Below are 24,453 nucleotides of genomic sequence, written 5' to 3' on the forward strand. Positions count from 1 at the left end.
AATCAAATTGCCAGGGCAGGCTTTATACGATGATGGACAGATGATCTGCAGTTACGTAATCATCGCGTTATCAAAGAGCGCTTGGGTTGAACTGGTTTCCCTCAGAGATGACTGCCGCTGGAGAATTGAGATGTATAGAGTCCGCTATCGCGTCTGTTGTAAAAGAAATCCACAGCGCATTCATTTTAAAAGACGAACAGAGAACTGCAATCAAGGCATTTATCGGTCGGAAAGATGTGTTTGCCGTCCTTCCTACGGGATTCGGCAAATGTTTAATTTATCAGCTGGCTCTGATGGTCACTAAGAAGATGGGACGCAATGAAAGCCCTGTGGTCGTTGTGGTTTCTCCTTTGGTCGCACTCATGGAGGACCACGTAAAAGAAGCAACACTCATTATTTTACTACTTCTTCCAGCGTGCGTGCAGTTGAGTTCTGTTGACAATTTGCGTAGCTCATAAAAAAAGCACTTACTACGTTGCTCTGATTGGTTGTAGTAGGGCTATCCAATTGAGTGCAGAGTTTTTTTTTTCCTGGTTCGGTTAAGACACACCTCATAATCAAACCCCTATGGAGCAGTATCAGACTCACATTCTGACTAGAACATGAGTATGACGAAGTCAGGCTAGCGAGTAGTGTGTTCACACTGCAAAATTCCCAAAAGAAAAAGTGCACTTTAAATTCCCGGATGATGCATTTAACTAACCGAAAAAATGAAGTGTGGAATGTTGGACACTTCATGCACTCAACTGTCGCAGCTTTAATTACGAAGGAGGAGGGGTATCAGACTCAGATGATGAATGATAGCATAACCAAAGTTATATTAATTAAATCACAAACACAGAACTAATCTAAACAAACACATACACACAAATCACACTTAGGAAACTGGAAAGTGATGTAACTGGAACAGTACAGAGTAATGAAGCTACGAAAAGAGTAATTTAACCACCTGAAAGAACAGCCCGTTCTCATCCCAAGGCGTCATATACTGACGCTTTTGCCAACGCACATGGCCCCCTTTAGCGTCAATATGAGACGCAGATATATGGCGCCTCCTAGTGGTCTAACCCTAACACTTCCCCAGACCTAAACCTACCCATAACCGAAGCGTGTAATATTGACGCTAAAGGGTGCCATGTGCGTCGGATGTAGACGCTTTGGCAAAAGCGTCAGTATATGACGCCTTGGGATGAGAATGCGTTGGAAAGAACCATCAGTTTCTTATTTCAAAGCACCTCATTAAGAGGGGTTCATCGCTTATCCTACACCTCTGTTTAGTTAAATGTACGGTAGCTACTTGCAAGGCCTTTGAGTTGAAGCAGTCTGTGAAGTCTCTGTAGAAGGTTTTTAATGGTTCCATGAGTCGATGGTGTTGAAGTTACAATCGATTTTTTCCAGTTTGAATGAATAAATTATGACAAACTTTCGCTGTTTTCTGCTGGCCCGTGACCTCGCGGTCGGACCGTGTTTCTGGTCCCACACGCACAGCAGCCCGAAGAATGAAGAGAGAAGGGAGGGAACTTTGTGTTGGCTTTTAAGTTCCACAGAGGTCACACCTCTTGAGTTTTGGCTTGACCAATGGGAAAGGTTTCTTTAGTTTGGAAGCTGACTCATTTACATGTAGCTAGATTGGATGTTGATACAGAAACTATTACAGATTCTTGTAATACTAATATGTTGCATAGGTATCAACGTATACACAATCATTTAAATCATCAAAATACAAATTCTTAGATACCAATCATGGTATAGGTCAGGTTACATTAACTGGTGGTTCTCATAAAGCATGCATAAAACGTTATACAATACAAAATACACTATAGAGGACAGTAATAGGCTAATCATACACACAATGTTCTGGAGATATGCATGTTCATTTATAGAACAGTTCATCTATAAATTGATGCAGAAGAGTCTTACGGGCTTTATGTGTCTTTCCCAAGGCCTGATTCAAAGTGAGTTAAAAGCAAAGCTCTGCATTATTTTCGGTCGTAAACCAGTATTCTCCTGTTAGTCGCAGTTTTGGGGGATGGTCTGACACACGGAACTCTAACACAGTTTGCTGGGAGAGTTTGACTGATTCTTCATTAAATATAATGAATAATTTGTGTCTGATTGGTCCAGCCATTACAAAAATAAAAGTCATTTTAAAATATGAATAACTAAATAGTATACAAATAATACTAAAACTAAATAATACTACAGCTTCAGAAGACCTAGAATATAGCGTACAAGTCATATGGTGCTTTTTGTCCCTTTTGGACAGATGATCTTGTTGTGTGAAAATGAGTGTATTCTTTAAAACGTCTTAATTTGTGCTCCAGTGAAAAATCAAAGCATCCAGGTTTGGAACAACATGAGGGTGAGTAAATAATGAGCATTTCCTTTAAGCCGAAACAGTGGATGGAGAGGAGAGAGAGGGTTGAAAACAGAGGAGTCTTCTAACCCTTCTGTTTATTCGCTGCCTTTAGGTCTGCGCGTGTGCTTACTCCCATCACTCCCTCCTGTTCCCATTGGCTGCTTCCTTCTCCCACACACGGATATGGACACACTCACACACACACACACACACGCACTGGCTCTGAGCTCAGACACTAGAGTTGACGTTCTTGAGCGGAGGTCGAGAGAGGGACAGATGGGATCCACACACACACGCGGCGCTCGGTACAGCATTGATCGCGACTGAGACCTCGGGAAGAGACTCTCTTGCATGGAAAAGAGAAGAGAGTAAAAAATCACTGACAGTGAGATGGAGGAAAGAAGATGCCATGGAATGAGCAGGATGGGATTGAGAAGCTTGGGCATCACACAAGCTTCCTGAAGACAACAAGAAGATCTTTTTCTGTCCGCCAGCGCTTCTGAAACGGACCATCTCGAGTGTTTTCAGGGCACTCGTGCTCGGGTCGAACGGGAAGTTTCTGGTGAGTAACTTTCACTCATGTATAAAGGGCAGTTTCTGAACACCTTGCATGGATTGGTCAGGTCCTTTGGTCTCCAAAGGGAAGGGTGCTGTGCTTTATGTTTTGAATGTCCTCATATGCGTAAGCGTTCAGTTATGATCCGGCTAGGTCTGAGCAGCTGTGCTCTACTAAAATGATGAGATCGCACGAATGGGAAGACAAAATAGCACAGTCAGATCTTCAGCCTCTACACACACACACACACATCATTGCATTCATGCTGACACAAACTATAATAAACATAAAAGCACACACATTTTTTGAGATGTTCCTGTTGGGTCAGATGAGAAACAACATGAAAGTCGGGCTTCTTTGAGGAAAACCTGGTGTTCAATTGTACTAAATTTGCCAGATTCAAAGGACAGTGTGAGTCACTGTGTGTCCGCGCGCGTGTGTGATGAATAACAGAATGAAAGTGCAAAGCTGAGAAATGTAGAGGTCATTGCAGATTCACAACTGTATAGTCACTCATGTTGTTTGGTTTAGGTAAACTGATATGTTGACTTTCATGTTAAAGAGTCCAGGTGAATTGAGGCAATTACCTGGCCATAAATAATGTTTAGGTCCTACTGGCGATGAAACTGTATTTTGCTTTATGCACCGTTCAAAAGTTTGAGGTTTGTATCATTTTTTAAAAGAAATGAATATTTTTATTTAGCAAGGAGACATAAAATATATAAAAAGTGAGTGACTGTAAAGACATTTATAATGTAAAAAAGATATATATTTCAAATAAATCCTGTTTTTTTTAAAAAACTTTCTATTCATCAAAGGTTCCTGACATTTTTTTTTATCACAGTTTTCGCAAATATTTGAAGCAGCACAACTGTTTTCAACATTTTTTTTATTTATTTTTATTTGACCTTTATTAAACCAGGAAAATCTCTCTGAGATTAAAAATCTCTTTCACAGGAGAGTCCTGGCCAAGAATGGACAGCAGTTAAAGTCACAACTTACAGATTGAAACAACAAATATACAATTAAAACACTTAAAAACAATTGCAAATCAATGAGTCTTCTTCGAGTGACCGAATAACAGATTTAAAATGTTCCATAGGCACCAGAGTTTGTAATTTCAATTGAGTTTGGAGTAAATTCCATTCAAATGGAGCTGCGTACATAAAAGCCCTTTTCCCAGTTCAGTTCTCACAAATGGAACAGAGAAAGTAAAACGATTATCAGACCGAAGGGAATATTTCCCAACACTTTTCTTTGAATTAGGTAACCTAGATACAAAGGCAACAACCCCAGAATAGTTTTATAAATAATTAGATCAAAATTAATTTTCCTTCTAATAGACAAAGATGGCCAGGATACTCTATTATACAATATACAATGATGAGTTAAAGGTTTACAATCTGATATAAATCTTAAAGCGCTGTTGTTTGGAAGTTTTCCTCTCTGTCCTGCAGTTGCCACGCCCATTTTTCTTTGTCACTCAGTTCCCCATGCAGTTCACCACACCTTCAACTAATTAGCTCCAATCAGCCACAGACTTTATTAGACAGCACCTGTACACAGCTCTTTCTCTTTGTTCCTGCCACATGGAGGAATCCTTTGTGTGTTGCTTCTGGAAATGCCTTGTCTCCTGCTCTGTGTGCGTTATTGAACTATGTAAGTTCCATACGTTTCTCTTTTGATTGTATGTTAATTGAATTATGAGAATGTTCCTTTCTGTCTGTTTAAATGTACAAATGTTTGATTGTCATTCAAATGGATTGTGGCCTTGTATTGTGGCATTATGTAGCTAATTGTATCTCATATCATTTCCCTTTTAGAAACCACACATACACACACACATTACACAAACATACCTAATAAAGAAAGGCATTGTGGAATTAAAGTGACTGGACTAGACTGTTCTTACCGACACCTCCACTGGTCTCAAGCCAGCTACCTGCACATCCCTCTCAAACCTCCTTTTCATGGTCCTTCGAGCCGGAGCCCATTGATGATCGGTGGATATGTCCAGTCACTCCTTGCCTTCGTTACTTCAGCGTCCTCACCGCCAAGCCCAGCGTCCTGTACGCTATGATGACTACGTCATGGAATATGGTCAGCAGCCACGGCATCCTGCTGAAGCACCAGAGCCACCACCGCTTCACTCTGCAGACATCTTCGGTGTTGGACCTCAGTATCAACCACAGCATGAGTCTGAGGAGGATGAAGAGCCACCTCAACTACCCAGTGAGGAAGAGGAAGAGCCAGCAACAGAGCCTCCCTCACCTGTCTCTTTTGGGAGAGCCCTAGCCCCTGAGTACCCACATGACCCTCATGTAGCCCCAATTCCTGACCCTCAAACTGAGCTCTTACAGCAGTTACTAGAAGAAGTAAGAAACCAAGGTAGACTAATCCAGCGCTGTATGCTTGGTGAAGCCCGCCACCCACGGTCTCTTTCAGGACCATCCCCTGAAAACCTCGGCCCTCAGTTGGTAGCATCACAAGCCCAGCATGCAGCAATACCACCCCAGGCTACCACAAGTGACTATAAGCCCTTTTCTTCCCCACCTCGGCAGCAGCTTCCTTATCCACCTCCTGTAAGCCGTGCCCCTGCCATTCAGCCCTTAGCTCAGCCCTGGCAGCACACGAATCTTTCTGACCATAGTCAGTTCCTTGCCACCTGTCAAGTCCCAGTCTCACATAACCCCTTGCTCCCAGCCTACATGTTGTCACCTCAAATTTCGCCTAGAGCTATGGCCCACTCTGCCCAGCCAGCATACCAGCTCAGCAATGTGCAGCCTCACCAGCTTATTTCTGCAGCCCCACCAAGCCATTTAGCTCCCCCTTCAGGCCGACTGCAGTCATATAGCAAGGTAGAAGGTCCCTCACTCCCTGATCTTACTAGAGAGGATGAAAGCCAGTATATAATGTTAAAGATGGCCCTATCCAACCTGTTGGACCCAAGAGAGTCGGAGCAGTATAAATATCATATCTTACTGGATCACTTAAAGGTAGATCAGGCGAAGCGACTTGCCTTAGCTTATGTTTATGCCCAAGATCCCTACACTCAAGCTATTCGGGCCCTAGATGAGCGTTATGGCCAACCCAGACAGCTTGCCCTGAGAGAGCTCCGGGCTATAATGGAGATGCCTGCTATCCGGCTAGGGGATGGTAGAGGCCTAGATCAGTTTTCCCTTAGAGTACAAGCCTTAGTGGGTCTCCTCCAGTCCATGGGCCGTGAAGGTCTCTCCGAGCTTACCTGTGGCTCACATGTCGAGCGGCTACTAGAAAAACTACCCAGTGAGCACTTTTGTCAGTTTAACCTCTTAACCTTCTCCAGAGCGTCGGCGCACTGAAGCGTTTTTTTTTTTTATTTAGTTCAAATATACTATCAGATTTAATGTTATACCTTGACAAACTATACATCATTAAAAAGATATAAGACTCAAGATTCAGTATTTGACCACTATTGTATTCTGAGAAACTTATAGTGACAGTTATGTCTTAATTTGTGTCAGGAGTTATGAAATGAAAAAAATGAGTCGATACCTTTAATATGAATTATGAGCGTCAGCTGGTCCATTCATAAAAAACACTCCGTGCTGTCGTCATGATAGCGATTCACAAAACAACGTCCCTGAGGGCTTTTAGCTCAACAATGTGCAGATGTGGAGAAATATTGATATATTCTCATAGATTCACATCATATTTCTATAGACAGGAATAATATTTATTGAATTTATACCCAAATGCGTCGATGTAATCATAATGATCGCTTCTTACTGAGATGTGCTGTGTTTTCCATTCATACCAATAGCATGGGGGCGCTATTATGTCCAATAAAAGTCCATATATGGATCATGAAGAAGACCCATAGTCATGTGACATTCCAGGACGTCACTGAGTGATACAGAAAGTACAGAGATCGCTGTAACATGCAGATAAAGATGTTTTGAAGACAATAAACATGATTGCAATGATATTTGAGTTACCTGTGTTCTTCAAGCCATGCCAGGTATTTCATAATAATAGATTATATTTATAATGTAATGCTAATCGATATAGATTCATCATCGTTCAGAACACTAAATAATACATTTTCTGTCTGATTTTTTTTTTATCTGAAGCCAAGTTAGATCACAGAAGATTATTTAAAACACTAGACTTGCGTTATATAGTGAGTTTGGAGCGCAAACATAGTTTTAATCTCATAAATGGTCGTGTATTGATAGTGTGCTAAGCTAACATGCTAGCGAGCCCAGGCGCACCTGCCACGAGCAGTTATTGTTTTATGATTTTTTTCTAAATAGGAATGCTTACTGAAATGTTTCAGTGCATTTGATACCAGTTTCAAATATTTAGTGAGAACTTTGATAAAAGAAATTAGGGTTTGAAACCCTATGAATAGCTTGTGAATAGCCAGTCGTTAGTAGCTATAATGCAGACAAAAGAAATGCATATTTAGAGCCATAATAACCAGTCTGGAGAGGTGTAAATGTGTGCAGGGGAGACTGAGACTGAATGGGGCACCACAAAACAATAGAGACAATAGACTGAATAGATGACTCAGAAGATGACTAAACATCAGTTTGCTAATAGAGTCTAATCAAAATAAAGTAATTTGACATGATCTTGAAAAACATTGAACTAAATACAGAGCTTTATACTTATCATTTTCAGATTTTAAATATAAAATGGTCAGACATGTGGCTTTAGCTGCAGTGCATTTCTAGATTGCTCCAGGGCCAACTTCAATTTTATTTTCATGAAGATGTTTCATAAAAATAAATTTCTAATAACTTTACAAAACTTTGAAGCTATTTAAAATTGTTTTTTTCATTATGACAATAATTAATTCTACATTTACAATAAACAACCAGGTGTCAGCTTTCAAATGAGATCATACTTGTGCTTTTAGTGCAAAGGGTTCATGAACTGTATCTGTTTTAGTTTGGGTATGTCATTTCTGGGGATTTTTCAAAAGTGGGCTTGAAGCTTAACAGGTTAAGAGAAGCATGAGTTTGACCAAACCAGGTCCCCTTTCCTATAACCTCCTAGATTTCTCCTCCTGGCTGCAACAGGAAACTCGCTGCCAGCCCAGAAGGGAGAGAACCCTTCAGCCTGTCCGACCAAGGCCACCACCCTCTCACCCATTCAGAGCTACAGCTATACTCCATGGTAGCAAGACTTCCCAAATGACCTCCCCTAAAGTCCAGATAGCTCCTCCTAGAGCCAGTCAGTTTCCCCCCAACATCACATCCACACGCTGTCCAGTGTGTGCTTACTGTAACTCCCCTGAACATCATGTCAGTAAATGTGATGACTTCCTCCAGCTCACTGAAGATCAGAGGACTAGTTGGATCAAAGGACAGAAACGCTGCTGGCGATGTGCACGAGACCACTTTGCAGACCAGTGTGATCTGAAGGGACGCTGCAACCAATGCAATGGGAAACATCTGCAGGTCCTATGCAACATCAACCAGAGGCAAGTGCAGAACTTCTACCTAGACCATCCTAGCGATTGCAATAAAGTGCTGCTGAAGGTAGTTGAAGTGACCCTACGTAATGGAAACAAGTCTTTAGACACGTATGCCATATTGGATGATGGGTCAGAACGTACGATCCTCCTGCATCCTGCCGCCCAGAAGCTCCAGTTGGTAGGAGAGTCTGAGAGCCTGAAGCTGAGGACTGTGAGACAGGATGTCCAGACTCTAAATGGTGCCGCCGTGTCCTTCACCATTATTCCAAAGGCCCATCCAGAGAAATCCTATGCCATCAGGCATGCCTTCACTGCTGATCAGCTTTCCTTATCCGAACATTCTCATCCTGTGAAATCCCTCCAGCGGCGCTACATTCATCTCCGGCAGATTCCCTTGAAGCAGCATGATAACGTAAGCCCCCTTCTACTCATAGGAGCTGATCATACCCATCTTATCACTCCAACACTGCCTGTAAAGTTAGGCCCCCCCGGAGCCCCTGTAGCTATCAAAACCCGTCTCGGCTGGACGTTACAGGGCCCTGCTAGAGATCTTGTTAGCTCTCCCTCCACCAAGTGTCACTATATCTCCTTTAAATGCCCACCTGATGACATCCACCACAATGTGCAAAAACTGTGGCAGCTGGACACAGTGCCTCCGACGAACACAAAATTGGTTGTCCGCTCTAAACAGGACCAAGATGCAATTCATCAGCTGGAGACTCAAACCATCCGAATTCCTGTTGATGACGTCCTACGGTATGCCACACCTCTCCTCCGAGCAGATCCCTGGCCCCCCCTAAAGGCACCTAAGGAAGCAGTTATGTCCCGTCTTCGTAGCTGTGAGAGGCGACTGCTCCAAAACCCCTCACAGGCGGAGACCTATACCAGAGAGATCCAGAAGTTGGTTGATGCTGGGTATGTCAAGAAGTTAACCTTATCTGAAGTAGCAGATGCTCCTGAGTCTTGGTACATACCTCATCACATTGTGCATCATAATGGAAAGGACCGCATTGTGTTTGATTGTTCTTTCTCCTATCAGAATCAATGCCTGAATTCACAATTGCTCCCTGGTCCAACCCTTGGGCCTTCCCTCCTTGGAGTTCTCCTCCGTTTCAGGCAGCATAGGATTGCCATCAGCGGAGACGTTAAGTCCATGTTCCACCAGGTGCGCCTGCTACCCCGAGATAAACCCCTTCTGCGCTTCCTCTGGCGTAACCTAGACATAAGATCCCCTCCGACTGTATATGAATGGCAAGTCATCCCATTTGGTACCACCGCCAGCCCATGCTGTGCCATTTACGCCCTACAGAGGATCGCCAAGGATGCACAGGCAGATGAGCGCATTACCTATTCCATACAGCATTGTTTCTATGTGGATAACTGCCTTCAAAGTCTCCCCACACAAGAGGAAGCTAAGGACCTCCTTCACTGCATGCGTGCAACCCTCTCCTCTGGTGGCTTTGAGATTAGACAATGGGCCAGTAATGACCCCAAGGTCATCTGTGATCTCCCTCCCGATGCTAGGTCAGACCAGGCAGAGCTCTGGCTGTCACACCATCCTTCCCTTGATCCCATGGAATCTACTCTAGGCCTCCACTGGAATTGCCATACGGACACCCTGAAATACAGGCACAGAGCCATTGAAGCTACTACTCCCACCATGCGTCACATCTATAGAGTTCTTGCAAGCCAGTACGATCCTCTTGGCTACATCCTCCCCTACACAACAAGAGCCAAGATCATTGTCCAGCACCTGTGGGCAAAGGCGAGAGAATGGGATGATCCAAACCTTCCCCACAACATCCTAGAAGCCTGGCTTTCCTGGGAAGGAGAACTCCCTAATCTCTCCTCAATAGTACTGCCCCGTTGTCTTATCCATTGGACAGTAAACACCCCCTCAGCCATCCAAGACCTGCACATCTTCTGCGATGCATCAGAGCAGTCTTATGGTGCAGTCGCCTACATGCGCACTGAAGATGGTCAACAGGTGAATGTGTCCTTCCTAATGGCAAGGTCCCGTGTTGCGCCCAAAAAACAACTATCTATCCCTCGACTTGAACTGTGCGCAGCCCTCATTGGAGCTCAACTGTTCAACCTCCTCCGAACAGAGCTCACCCTCAACATCAGACGGGCTACTTTATGGAGTGACTCTACCACCGTCCTCTATTGGCTTCTCTCAGACTCATGCCGCTATAAGGTCTTTGTTGGAACCAGAGTGGCTGAAATCCAGGAACTCACCAAAAGCCAGGAATGGCGCTATGTGGATTCCCGAAACAACCCAGCTGACGATCTGACTAGAGGGAAGCAGCTGTCTGATCTAAGTAAGCCTTGCAGGTGGAACCAAGGACCTGCCTTCCTCCTGCAACCCCCTGACCTGTGGCCAACTAACCCCACAATAGATCAGGCCGAAGATCCTGTCGAGCTACGTAAGCCCAGTTTCTGTGGTGCTGTATTTCTTTGCCAAAATCCCTCGATCTCTGACCCTACCCAGTTCACCACCTTTCAGGATCTCCTTGACTCTACTGCTGCATCCCATCATGGGGTGGCAGAACCTCCTGCAACACCCTCGGCAGCAACCTACTTTGACGCAAAGATTGCAATCCTAAGACAGTCCCAGCTGGATTCCTTTGGAAATGATTTGGCATGCCTTCAGACCCACAAACCCCTTCCACATTCCAGTCGTCTTCTTTCCCTTGCTCCGGAACTAGATCCAGTGTCAGGTCTCATTCGAGTAGGCGGAAGGTTACGACAAAGCAATGACCTGCCCCCTGATGCCATACATCCAGTTGTCCTGGACCCTGCCCATCCGACCACGAAACTTATAATTAAACATTGTGATGACCACCTACATCATTCTGGTCCCGAGAGGCTATTCGCTGAGCTGAGGAGGCGATTCTGGATCCTGAGGGGTCGTGAGGCTGTCAGGAAACACCAGCACAGATGTGCTAAGTGCAGGCAGTTCCGTGCCAAACCCCTTATCCCCCAAATGGCCGATCTTCCTCCTGCTCGCCTACGCCTCCGCAAACCTCCCTTCTATTCCACCGGGATAGATTGTTTCGGGCCCTACACTGTGAAAGTTGGACGGCGAGTTGAGAAAAGGTGGGGAATTATTTTCAAATGTCTGACAACTAGGTGTGTACATCTAGATCTACTCAGTCACATGAATACCGATTCCTTTTTAATGGCACTAAGGCGCTTTATAGCTCGCAGAGGCAAACCTTTTGAGCTGCTTTCTGACAGAGGTACCAATTTCATCGGAGGCAACAGAGAGCTAGAGGAAGTCTACCGATCCCTGACCCCTGACCTCCAGGCAATCCTGGCCAAACAGAGGATCTCCTTCAAGTTCAACCCCCCACACGCACCCCACTTCGGCGGGACGTGGGAGCGTGAAATACGTTCCATCAAGATTGCCCTGCAGACCACCCTAGGTGCCCAAGCTGTCACTGAAGAGGTGCTACGCACAGTGATGATTGAAATCGAAGGTATCCTCAATTCAAAGCCCCTTGGTTATGTCTCTTCTGACGTTGCAGATCCTGATCCGGTGACTCCTAACCTGTTGCTCATGGGGCGGCATGACTCTTCCCTCCCCTTGGTAACGTATCCTGACTCTGAGCTGCGCAGCCGCCGCCAGTGGCGTCATAGTCAGATTCTTTCTGATCATTTTTGGGCTCACTTCCTCAGAAATTATCTTCCTTCTCTCCAGTCTAGACAGAAGTGGCGCACTGATAATCCTAACCTCCAACTAAACACTGTTGTTCTCATTCTTGACCCTCAGCTCCCCCGGTCCCTCTGGCCAGTAGGTAAAGTGATTGCCCTCCATCCCGGCAAGGACGGCCGTTGTAGGGTTGCAGATGTCCAGGTGGGGAACAAACAGTACACAAGACCCGTTGCCCGCCTCATCCCACTCCCTGCCCTACCTGAACCCCCATGACCTTCCACTCAAGCAAATTTGCAAGACAAATTTGGGGGCGGCTGTTTGGAAGTTTTCCTCTCTGTCCTGCAGTTGCCACGCCCATTTTTCTTTGTCACTCAGTTCCCCATGCAGTTCACCACACCTTCAACTAATTAGCTCCAATCAGCCACAGACTTTATTAGACAGCACCTGTACACAGCTCTTTCTCTTTGTTCCTGCCACATGGAGGAATCCTTTGTGTGTTGCTTCTGGAAATGCCTTGTCTCCTGCTCTGTGTGCGTTATTGAACTATGTAAGTTCCATACGTTTCTCTTTTGATTGTATGTTAATTGAATTATGAGAATGTTCCTTTCTGTCTGTTTAAATGTACAAATGTTTGATTGTCATTCAAATGGATTGTGGCCTTGTATTGTGGCATTATGTAGCTAATTGTATCTCATATCATTTCCCTTTTAGAAACCACACATACACACACACATTACACAAACATACCTAATAAAGAAAGGCATTGTGGAATTAAAGTGACTGGACTAGACTGTTCTTACCGACACCTCCACTGGTCTCAAGCCAGCTACCTGCACATCCCTCTCAAACCTCCTTTTCAGCTGTGATAAACAGCATCCAAAGAAGAAAGAAATTGAGAAGAAGCAAATTGATACACCACATCACCATAGTCAAGTACGGGCAAGAAAGTAGCAGAAACTAACCTCTTTCTTACATTAAATGAAAAACAGAGCTTGTTTCTATAATAAAACTTTTTTCTTTAGATTAGTTATGTGAGACCCAAAAGATAATTTATCATCGATAGTGATGCCAAGATATTTATATTCTTTCACTAGCTCAATCACATTACCTTGCGAAGTCTGGAGTGGAGTAAAATTGTCTACCGCCTTTTTCGAGCTAGAGAATAACATGATTTTAGTTTTATCTACATTCAGGACAAGTTTTAATGTATGAAGCCGAGACTGAATAACATCAAAAGCCGCTTGAAGTTTAAGCAAGGCTTGCTGTTTCGAAGGTGCACCACAATACATAACAGTATCATCTGCGTAAAAGTGAAAATTAACATCTTGTTTGTCATGATCAATACTGTTAATGTAGATAGTGAATAAAAGAGGCCCCAACACGGATCCTTGAGGGACACCTTTAACAATCTCCAATAGTCTTGAATTTTTACCCTCAGCCTGAACACATTGAGTTCTATTACTTAAATAATTTTTAAACCAGAGAATAACATGATTTGATAAGCCAACACTCCTTAATCTATGCAGCAACATGTTTTCAAAATGTTTCTTGAGCAGCAGATCATCATATTAGAGTGATTTCTGAAGGATCATGTGACACTGAAGACTGGAGTAATGATGCTGATTTTCTGCTTTGATCACAGGAATAAATTACATTCAACTAGAAAACACTTATTTCAAATTGTATTAATATTTCACCCCTTTTGCAGTGTTTTTGATCAAATTAAAGCAGCCTTGGTTAGCAGAAGAGACTTCTTTCAAAAACATTAAAACAATCTTACTGATCCCAAACTTGTCCTTATAAATATGTCTGGAAACTGTTCAGCTGTTTTTCCACATAGGTCATCGTGTCACTCGCAGCATCATGCATTAGCTAGTCTCTCGATGAGGCCGGCGGAAGGCGCTTTTGTCACAATAAAAAAAAAGAAGTTCAAGTTCAGTGAAATTCTTACTTTGCTTTTCACCATTGAAAAGAATAAGAATACAAACATATAACCATGCATTACACAAAAAGTTGATTTTATCCATTGGGATTTGATTGGAAAAGTAGGCATGACAGCAAGTGGCTGGAGTATGATGTCATCCAAATAAGAAAGTCATTTCAGATTCAGAGGGAGGCCATGTTCTTACATTTCGAAAAAAGATTACAAAGACAAACATTGAATTTATTTGTAATAACATGCACCATTGAATCGTGCCCAAAAAGACCTGGAAAGGTTAAGGTCTTAAGAAATGAAATGTGGTTAATGCTTAATTAATTAATTTCCATTCTGAATGTTCATTTAGATTTTTTAATCTTCATGTTGTGCTTGCAGAAACATCACTCTGAGATTCACAAACTAGTTTTTCCATTAGACATTAAGCCGGTGTAATGCATGCACTGTCAGATGCTGTTTGTGTCACTCATTCACTTTCTGTCCGCTGTGTCACTCCTTCTCCGCATTCATTTTCATTTCGCCGTGAAGTTCATATCACATCAGCGCTCGGGCTGCACTTTTGGCTTCCGACCAGACACTTAACCTTCCTTATCCTCCTCAAACCTTCCACCCCAATTATCGTTTTCTCACTCCGTTTCATCGCTTCCATGCTTAGACTTAGCCAAAACTGTGGATTTTCACTCGGGTCCTCCTATGAATGAGCTCTGGTGGATTTGAAGGTTTAGAGTTGATTATGGTCATTTTAAAAAGAGATTCCCAGTAATTAGCCAGCTGGGCTCCGCTCGTGCCGGACGCTGGTCATTACTGTCTGCGGCCCAATGGGTGGAACCAGCTCGTTTTAGGTGCCAAATGAAGCATTTGGGAAGAGTGTGTTCATCTAATCCCACCAATCAAAACATTAAGGATACGTAAACAGCCGTTTACCTAATGGTCAGGGTTTGACTGGTTAGCATGGTCCAGTTAGACCCTGCTGGTAGATCTTCACCTCAAAAAATCTTTGTTTTTCAGGACAAATATATCAAAAAAATATTTTGATGTTTTTTTTTAGAAAAAGATGAAACTTAAGATGAAACTTTTTGGCAACACTTTACAATAAAGTCTCATTTGTTAACATTAGTTAATGTATTAACTACCATGAACTAACAATGAGCATTACATTTGTTACAGTATAATCTTTGTTAATGTTAGTCAATAAAAAATACACTCATTTATTGTTTGTTCATGTTAGTTCACAGTGCATTAACTAATGTTAACAAATACAACTTTTGATATTAATGTATTAGTTGATGTTGACATTAACATGAACTAAGATTAACAAATGCTGTAGAAGTATCATTCATTCTTAGTTCATGTTAACTAATGTAGTTACTAATGTTAACTAATGAAACCTTGTTAAGTGCTTTTTTTTACTTTATTGACATTTCTTTTCATGAAAGCGTATTCATCACTACATTTTGTTAGAATACACGCCTTTATCTATATCGTATGCAATTGTGTTTCAAAGTAAAAAACATATTGTTTTAGGTACATTTAATTTTTTTATTTGTCTTGTTTTCCATAAAAAAATGTAATATATATATACTGTATATGTTTTTTTAAAAGATAAATTGTTTTTCTTTTTTGTAAAAAAATTGAGCACCTTAATTTCTTTCGGTTAAATATGAATAAAAATTTGTCAGTGAGGCCACATTTATTTGTTCCAGGCATAGTCACAGTAAAATGTGCATTTTAAGTGCCCATCTGTAGTTTAACCAGCTCATCTCATTGCTGCTTTTGTAATTGATAGCACTGTTGTTTTGACGTAGGTCTGAGCATTTAGCCAACCGATGCATTTTTAATTATTTGTGCATGATGTTTTCATCCTTAATCTTTAATGCTTCTGGAATCCTGCTGAGTGACAGATCTGTTCCTGTTAGCACATGCACATCAAGGAGACTCGTGTGCTTGCTTTCATCTGGAGGTTTCCTGGCCGTTAGAATGACATTCACTAGGTGCTTTCATGATGCTCATGATTGAGAACATGTGAATTGGCTGTTTTTCTAATGTTTGTCCACCGAACACACCTGAAATGTAATGCATTGCTTTGAAGTTGAAGCGCTCTGTCACAGTGGTCTCATTGGTGCATCCATGCTTACTGCGACTCTTTTGCAGTGCAAGGATGGTCAGAATAGATTTTCAAAAGGCATTTGAGGGTTTTCAAACACTTTGTTGTCAGGCTGTGAGACCGATAATGCTGGTCAGTGTTAGTATTATTAATATACTATTATATTTTTCTATAATATTTTGATTTATTTTTATATTTTCATTTGATTGTTTTAGTAGTTTTTTTATGTGCTTTCATCATTTTATAAATTATTTGTTTTTTAATGTTCCCATTTAGCTTTAATATTTCTTGTTTCAGTTTTAGTAATTTTAGTAACTTCAACTTTAAACTTATTTTATTTCAGTTAGTTGCCAATGCAACATTTCTAATATTAGTTTTTTTCCCCCATCTTTTTTTAGGTTTAGGCTTTTCATCTAATATTTATATTTTATTTCAATTAACAAACTTTTTTTTTTTTTTTTAGTTAACAATAACAACACTGGTCTTATCTTGCAGTTTTTCCTCATACATAACATTTGCAGAATCTATAAGATTTGCTTTTTATTTTATTTTTATCAACAATGTTCAGATAAAGCTATTTGGCATAACCGATATTTCAGAAGTCAAAATAACTGAATTTACTAAAATTATCCCCACACACCCTTGCTTCTTAATATCATACGTTTCCTCCTCGAACATCAATGACCGTTCGTCCTTTTGTAATAATCGAGTCCTCTTGTTTTCTGCCCACTGTTCTTGGCAAATACCCTGTAATTTTGTCGGTTTCTCTGCTTGCTCTTCATATTCAAATTCTCAACCATAGTGTGGCTCAGTTATGTCAAGATCCTGCTTTGCCACTCCAGACATCTGAGGGATTCATTCACTACAACCAATTCAATCACTGCAACCGCTGATGCTCGAAAAAGCTTTTAAAAAAAAAAACAGGACAAATTGTGTACATTTTTATTTGGTCTTGTGTGTATATATATAATATATTTTTTTAATATCTGATGTTTAGATCAGCTTCCCTAGGGCAGCACTAAAAGAGGGGAAAAATCAAAAAAACATTATCTAATTTTTACAGATTCTGCAAGGAATATGTAAACTGAGCTGGTAAAGCAGGTTAACCTTGTCTTTTCAGCAGGGCTAACATTTCATTAAGCAGTGAGATGTAGCGAGTTTTCAGTTTGACATCAGCACTACTATAGAATTTACAGCTTCCTCAAAATAATGTCCATTTCCTGTGAATAAACCCTTGAGATCATAGATGACAAACAGCCAGAGAGACAATATCATGCATCAGCAGTTTAACATCATAAAAAATGGGCCCAATACTGATTCAACCAGGCAGTGTTTATGGATTATGTAACTTCATGCATTTGCTAACATGCCATGACATAGCACATTAATAGACAACAGACGAACTGCACTGGGTGAGAAGACTGCTGAAGAATTAGCTTGTGCATTTCTTCATAAACATTATTGATTTAAATAGTCTTTTAGGGAATTTGACTACAGTAATGCTGTTTCATTGAGATTTATTAGTTTATTAATCATGCTGTGGTGCAAAAACTTTGCTTTCTGACAGCTGATTCTTAGTGACAAATCAGCAGTGTGTCTTTGTGCTCAATTGTTGGTCTGTAAGTCTTGTATGTGCTGCGTAACACTAGAATGAACCTCATTGGTTCTTGGAGAAGCTCAAACATGATGCGTAACACGAGAATGAACCTCATTGGCTCTTGCAGAAGCTCAAACATGATGCGTAACACGAGAATGAACCTCATTGGCTCTTGCAGAAGCTCAAACATGATGCGTAACACGAGAATGAACCTCATTGGTTCTTGCTGAAGCTCAAACGTGCTGCGTAACACGAGAATGAACCTCAATGGTTCTTGCTGAAGCTCAAACGTGCAGCGTAACACTAGAATGAACCTCATTGGTTCTTGCTGAAGCTAAAACGTGCTGCGTAACACGAGAATGAACCTCATTGGTTCTTGCTGAAGCTCAAACGTGCTGCGTAACACGAGAATGAACTTCATTGGTTCTTGCTGAAGCTCAAACGTGCTGCGTAACACGAGAATGAACCTCATTGGTTCTTGCAGAAGCTCAAACGTGCTGCGTAACACGAGAATGAACCTCATTGGTTCTTGCTGAAGCTCAAACGTGCTGCGTAACACGAGAATGAACCTCATTGGTTCTTGCTGAAGCTCAAACGTGCTGCGTAACACGAGAATGAATCTCATTGGCTCTTGCTGAAGCTCAAACATGATGCGTAACACGAGAATGAACCTCATTGGCTCTTGCAGAAGCTCAAACGTGCTGCGTAACACGAGAATGAACCTCATTGGTTTGGTATAAAGGGGGATTTGTTTTGTTGTGCTTTGTTATGCTTTTTTTCAACTCAAGCTCAATTTCAAGTGACACTGCTACCACAAACTATCCAAGTCTCATTTACACCTTCTCTCGCTGTGCCCATCAAGTCTTTAATACGTTTTTTCTCTCTTTCTATAGTTCTTTCTCTATAGGATAGTGTTTTCTGAGAGGTAGCTGATATAATTGAGTGTTAGTCTGGCTGGTTCACGCTTTCTTCTTCTCCCTCTATCATTCTTGCAGCACATAAACACATAAAGTATGTTTAGGAACCCGCCATCAAACCTGTGCAAATAATCATGACCTTGGCTGACACTGATTCAAACCTCTCACTTCAGCGGCATTACTTCTGCAGACGGGAAATTGAGGCTGGGATTTTATGAAAGGAAAGGTTTCAGGTTCAGTAGAACTTTAAGTTGGCGTAAAAACCTTATTTATTTTCTTACGCGTTCAGTATACATCCCTGGTCCTATCGTGCACGATTCATTCTGCTGGTTATTAAAAACAAAAACAAATATTTGTCTTCATAATCTTTCAACAGATAGTAGCTTGCTAACGCTCCTTTTAGGCTATTTTTCATCTTTTTCTACATCGTAGCTCAATTCTGTTACCAAACCAAAGATTTAAGATTTCAGTGAGACTAAAGGTAAAAGTTTTAAGTTTGCCACCATTAACTCTTTCTATTTGCATGCACTAATTTATTCCTGTGATCAAAGCTGAATTTTCAGCATCATTACTCCAGTCTTCAGTGTCCCATGATCCTTCAGAAATCATTCTAATATGATGATTTGCTGCTCAAGAAACATTTCTGAGTATTATCAATGTTGAAAACAGTTGTGCTGCTTCATATTTTTCTGGAAACTGACAGAAAGTGAACAGCATTTATTTAAAATAGAACTCTTTTGTAACATTGTAAGTCTTTACTGTCACTTTTGGGGTTGTTTTCACAACAACATTTTCAACTTTTTATGCGTTTTGGCTGTTCATTTACACAACAACGACGTTTTAGGGGCCTGAAAATGCTAACTTTCGAAAATGGAATTCTAAGTGCAAGTTTTAAACTTCAAAAAAACATAAATCTGTGAAAACGGTGACGTCATGTGCATGCGTATTACGTGTTCAGTCTATAGGCGCGTAGTGTTTCTTTACAAAGTGACGTCGCCATCTACTGGCCTGGCAGCAGAATACAGCATTTTTAGTCGTTTTCACGGATCCGTGTGTACGGGGATCATTTTGACAACGTTGTTGTATGTACGTGAAAAATGCAGAGGAAAAACGTTCCCGTTTGTAGTACATCGTTGTCATGTAAACGTACCCTTAGTGCGTCTTTATTGAATCGAAACTTTTGAATATTCATTAATAAAGAAAGAAAATGTTCATTAAAGTCCGTATGAAACGGAAAAAAAAATAAGAACTGCCAATTTCGATTTCATGGAGACTTTAAGCTCACGGGATCTTTAAACCCTCTGTAATGCCTTCCTGCATTGACTTTAAATGTAAATCTGTTTCTGTAAACATGAGCATAGATGTTTGCAATATACTTTAGGTTGTACTGAACCCAGAGCATTTCTTTAAGCCTTTTCGCATCGTCTCCTCGGCTGGGTCACACTGATGACATCTGCTGCTCATGCTGGCAAAAGTAGCGATCTTAATGAAATGAAAAGAGAAGCTTCCAAAAATACTTGGGTAATGAGGTTCTTTAAAACGTGACACTGTGTGACCAAATCCTCTTCTTTTTCCCAGTCGTGATAGACAAATTTGATTCATTGATGTCTTTTAGTGCCACAGAAAACCAAAATAATCAGGTAAACAAAAACCAAAAAGTTTGATTAGCGCTTCCAGCATCCTTTCAGCATTAAACGCAACCTCCCAAGTCACTATGGGGGGCGTATGTTTCTTATTTATTCATTTTTCTGAAGTTCCCCATTTCCACGGCCTTTGTTATGCAAATTGTCTCTCACTCATGAGTGCGAGTAGGTGTTGGTAAGAGTTTCTTTGTGCTTTAGAGTTAAATCTGGCTGAGGTGGTTTCTCTGCAGAATTATTTAGCATATAGATAATAAGATCTCATTGTCATAAGATCCATCTCAGTGACTGTGAAAGTTTTAGCACATTGTACATCATCTTTGGCAGCTCTCGGGAGAGCTTTTGTTCTTCTCAAAACAAATCTAAATTCAAGATTTCATTCAGGCCAAGTGTCCGCCATTTGAATCAGCAGTTTCGACTGTGATATTGCTTTCTTGGGCAATAAATGAAATGCAATACAATGGCAAGACGTTTGCCTTGAGCGCACGCTGGGTTAAAAATCTAACGCTGAATACCTTTTCAATTAATCAGACAGAGAGATTGCTGAATCATGTCTCATTAGCAGGTTTGTGGCTGTATAAGGTGACAAAATCATTGCAAATAACCATTTATAATTGGGTTTTTAGGTTTGTTATGACCCTGGGATTCATATCTTTTTCTGTGCACTGTTGAGATATGTTGTTATTTACACCTGGTATTAAACAGTGGTGTAAGAGTAAATATAATGTACTGTACTTAAAGGGTTAGTTCACCCAAAAATGAAAATGATGTCATTAATGACTCACCCTCATGTCGCTCCAAGCCCGTACGACCTCCGTTCATCTTCAGAACACAGTTCAAGATATTTTAGATTTAGTCCGAGAGCTTTCTGTCCCTCCATTGTAAATGTATGTACGGTATACTGTCCTTGTCCAGAAAGGAAATAAAGACATCATCAAAGTAGTCCATGTGACATCAGTGGGTTATTAAAATGTTTTGAAGCATCGAAAATACATTTTGGTCCAAAAATAACAAAAACTACGACTTTATTCAGCATTGTATTGTCTTCCGGTTCTGTTGTGGATCAAAGTTGAGTTTTAAGGATGACTACAGGGGTCAAATTGAAAAAATGAAAGAGTCATTTTACTTTAATTTGACCCCTGTAGTCAATAATTGTATCCCTTAAAACTCATCTTTGATCACCAAAATGACACATTCAAACGTTTTTTCCTTAAAAAAAACAAAAACTCCATGCCTTAAAATAGCTTGAATGTAACTCGACACCCTTGCATTTAGTATCTATGAATATGCAAATGAGCCCCGCCTACACTCACTCACACCAGCTCAGAGATCCACTCTTTGACGATCACACGTTGATCTGATTGGTTACAAGGTAGTTTGTGACGCCAGAAACACTAACGATTTCAAACCGTGTTTTTGAGACTGTCTTTGGTTCACTGCAGTTTTACAGAGAAAATACATCAGCAATGCTGTTTTCACCACAGGGCGACATGTTAGACCTTTTTAAAGGATATTGGTTTACTTATGGCCTTTTTGAGCGCTTGAGCTTAACTGAGACTTGAGTGTTTATAGACTTTTAAGAGGCTGTTTTGTCGAACCTGTTTTATTTCGATTGTTTATGTCTCGCTGTTTCTTGTTTATGTCTCTTGTCGAGGTCTAGCGCATCTTTGAGCCTAAATATAGTACGAGTAAAATACTGGATTTCACCTGCGAAATTTTAGAGCAACTGTAAATGTGACCGTACCTTTCAAAAAGTTTGGGGTCATATTTTTTTCTATGAAATTAATACTTTTAATATTCAGCTTGGATGCATTAAATTGATAAAACGTGTAAAGACATTTATAATGTTACAAAGATTTTTTTTTTACTTTCTATTCATTAAATAATGTGGTTTCCACAAAAATATTAAGCAGTGTAACTGTTTTCAACATTGATAATAATAATAATAAGTGTTTCTTGAGCAGCAAATCATCATATTAGAATGATTTCTGAAGGATCATGTGACACTGACTGAAGACTGGAGTAATGATGCAGCTTTGATCACAGGAATAAATTACTTTTTACAATATATTACAATAGAAAACAGTTATTTTAAATTGTAGTAATATTTCACAGTATTACTGTTTTAAATGTATTTCTGATCAAATAAATCCAGCCTTGGTGAGCAGAAGAGACTTCTTTCAAAAACCGCCCCCAAATATCTTAATGTGAGTGTACATAATTTGCACAAATTAGTGACTATATTGTATACTCATCACCAAAGCCATTTTGGATGCTGGTTCTAGTTTTCATCCATTAGCTAAGGAAATGAGAATCTTTGAAGCACCAGTACATATAGTTGGTTTACCAAGTTAAAGGTGAAATGTGTCGTTTCTGTGCCAGTTGTGTCACCAAAATGATTTGCAAAGATATGAACTGTTTTCAAATACTCCCCTCGTCTACCATTGGTCAAACTAAATGGATGGGATATGAGGATGTAACATCGTTCTTTAAAGGGATACTTCAGGATTTAGCATTAAGCTTTGCATTAGTAGAAAACCTGTAGTATTTTTGAATTACCATGCTTTCCACCCTCATATCCCCCTGAGACGAGAGATTTATGTATTTTTTGTCTGGAAAAAATCCTCCGATGACGCAAAAAATCGTAATTCCGCATGTTTTCAACCCGCCCACAGAGGGTGGGATCTCACTCACAGAATGTACACATAGTGTCAGCCATCTTTTTTTGGAAGCTAAGCTAGCAGGCTCTTGTTCTGTGGAGAAAGTAGAGTAGTAGGTCCATCCTCTTTTTGTCCGGCCGTCGATGTCCGGGATTCAGCTTTTGCTTTCTGCAGTCGCCATTCATTGTTTACATGCACACCTTTTGTTTTAACTGAATTCATTCCGATTGGTGAATCTGAATGTAGTGTTTACATGAACGCTAAACAAGTGATCGGTTGATGTGCGTTTTAACATTGCTAAGAAAATTCCCGCTCCTCCGTGAGAGATACGAGACCGGTGCGTCTCACAGGTGTCGCTCATCGGTAATCACGCCACCGGCCTCGCGCCATTCTCCCGCGGCCCTCACTCGTCCTGCTCGCCACAGTAAACATGATGAATGGCGACTGTAGAACGCAAAAGCCGAATCCCGGACATTTTGTGCGATCTCGAAACACATTTTCGGGCAGACTCATCACGGAGACTCACTAGTAGACTTGTTGTTTAAAGTCCCCATGAATTCCAAATTGACCATACTTACTTTGTTTGCCTAAATTGATCGTTTTGTGGTGAACAATTCATCCATGCAAGTCAATCCACACAAAAAATTTTTTTTGGCTTCATAATCTTTAATCAAAATCAGAAATTTCCCCTCCCCTCTAGCCTGGGAAAACCCAGACAACTTCCGGCAAATTTAGATTTGCTCTGAAAGTTAGTCTGGCAAAGAGCTCATTCAAGCCCATTTCCAATCCGTCGAAATCGAGGCACCAATCAGAAACGTTGGGGCGGGCTTTAGATGACGACAGCGCTGGGATTTTGAAGCAGATTTTGTAGCCTACATTACAAAGATGGATGCCGCCGTCGAACATCACTCGTTCGAATCAGCTATCGCGTCTGTTTTAAGCGATTTAAACGTTTCCTTTTTGTTAAAAACCGAGCAAAGAACAACTCTCGGAGATGTTTCTCCGCCGCTCTGCATACGTCATCTCCTTCATCGCTCTGATTGGTTTTAGGTCTATCCGCGACGTCCGTTGGTGACGCCCCTCTGGAAATGATTTGTCTATGACGCTTTGCCAGACCATAACTCAGTTACAACTGAGAATGGTCTGGTTTTAACCAGGCTACCTCCCCTCTGCATTGGAGGACCTTCCCTGATGACGTAGGTTTGACGGTTTGGGCGTCTGCTTAACATCCGTAACCACGCCCCTCCAACTGACAGTAGACAGGCTGAATAAAAAAAACACCTACTTTTCTAGATCCAATCAGGTGCTAGTTGGAAAAAAAGCCACGCCCACTATTTTGCCTCATTTAGTATTCCGTTTCTCTCGGAAATATGTCACAACACTGGAGAAAAGTCGTTTGCAACTTCCGGTTCACGGGGACTTTAACTACTGCGCTCTGTTACCGGTAGGCGTGGCCTCCTAGGGCAGCGAAGCAAGTGCATTCTGGGAGTTGTTGTCTTTCATCCACATAAGCCAAAAATACATTTTCTGGCTTTTCTCAGTCTAGAAAGCTCCAAATTCAA

At 41.1% G+C, this 24,453-nt stretch overlaps 1 protein-coding gene across 3 annotated transcripts in view; it reads left to right on the forward strand.

Annotated features, from left to right (window-relative positions):
* Positions 1-24,453, forward strand: part of LOC130088200 (mucin-2) — a 137,680-nt gene that overhangs the window by 4,645 nt on the left and 108,582 nt on the right. Inside the window, exon 1 of one of the 3 annotated variants that reach the window (XM_056254861.1) lies at positions 2,564-2,921. The exons of 1 other annotated variant lie outside the window; for it this stretch is intronic. The gene's annotated coding sequence lies outside the window, so the exon portion shown is untranslated. Of the gene's footprint in view, positions 1-2,563; positions 2,922-24,453 lie in introns of those variants that run through there. One more of the 3 variants, XM_056254859.1, reaches the window with a different exon arrangement.

The sequence above is a fragment of the Rhinichthys klamathensis genome, unplaced genomic scaffold, assembly GCF_029890125.1.
Source record: "Rhinichthys klamathensis goyatoka isolate OS25496 unplaced genomic scaffold, OSU_Roscu_1.1 h1tg000114l_1, whole genome shotgun sequence".
NCBI lineage: Eukaryota > Metazoa > Chordata > Actinopteri > Cypriniformes > Leuciscidae > Rhinichthys > Rhinichthys klamathensis.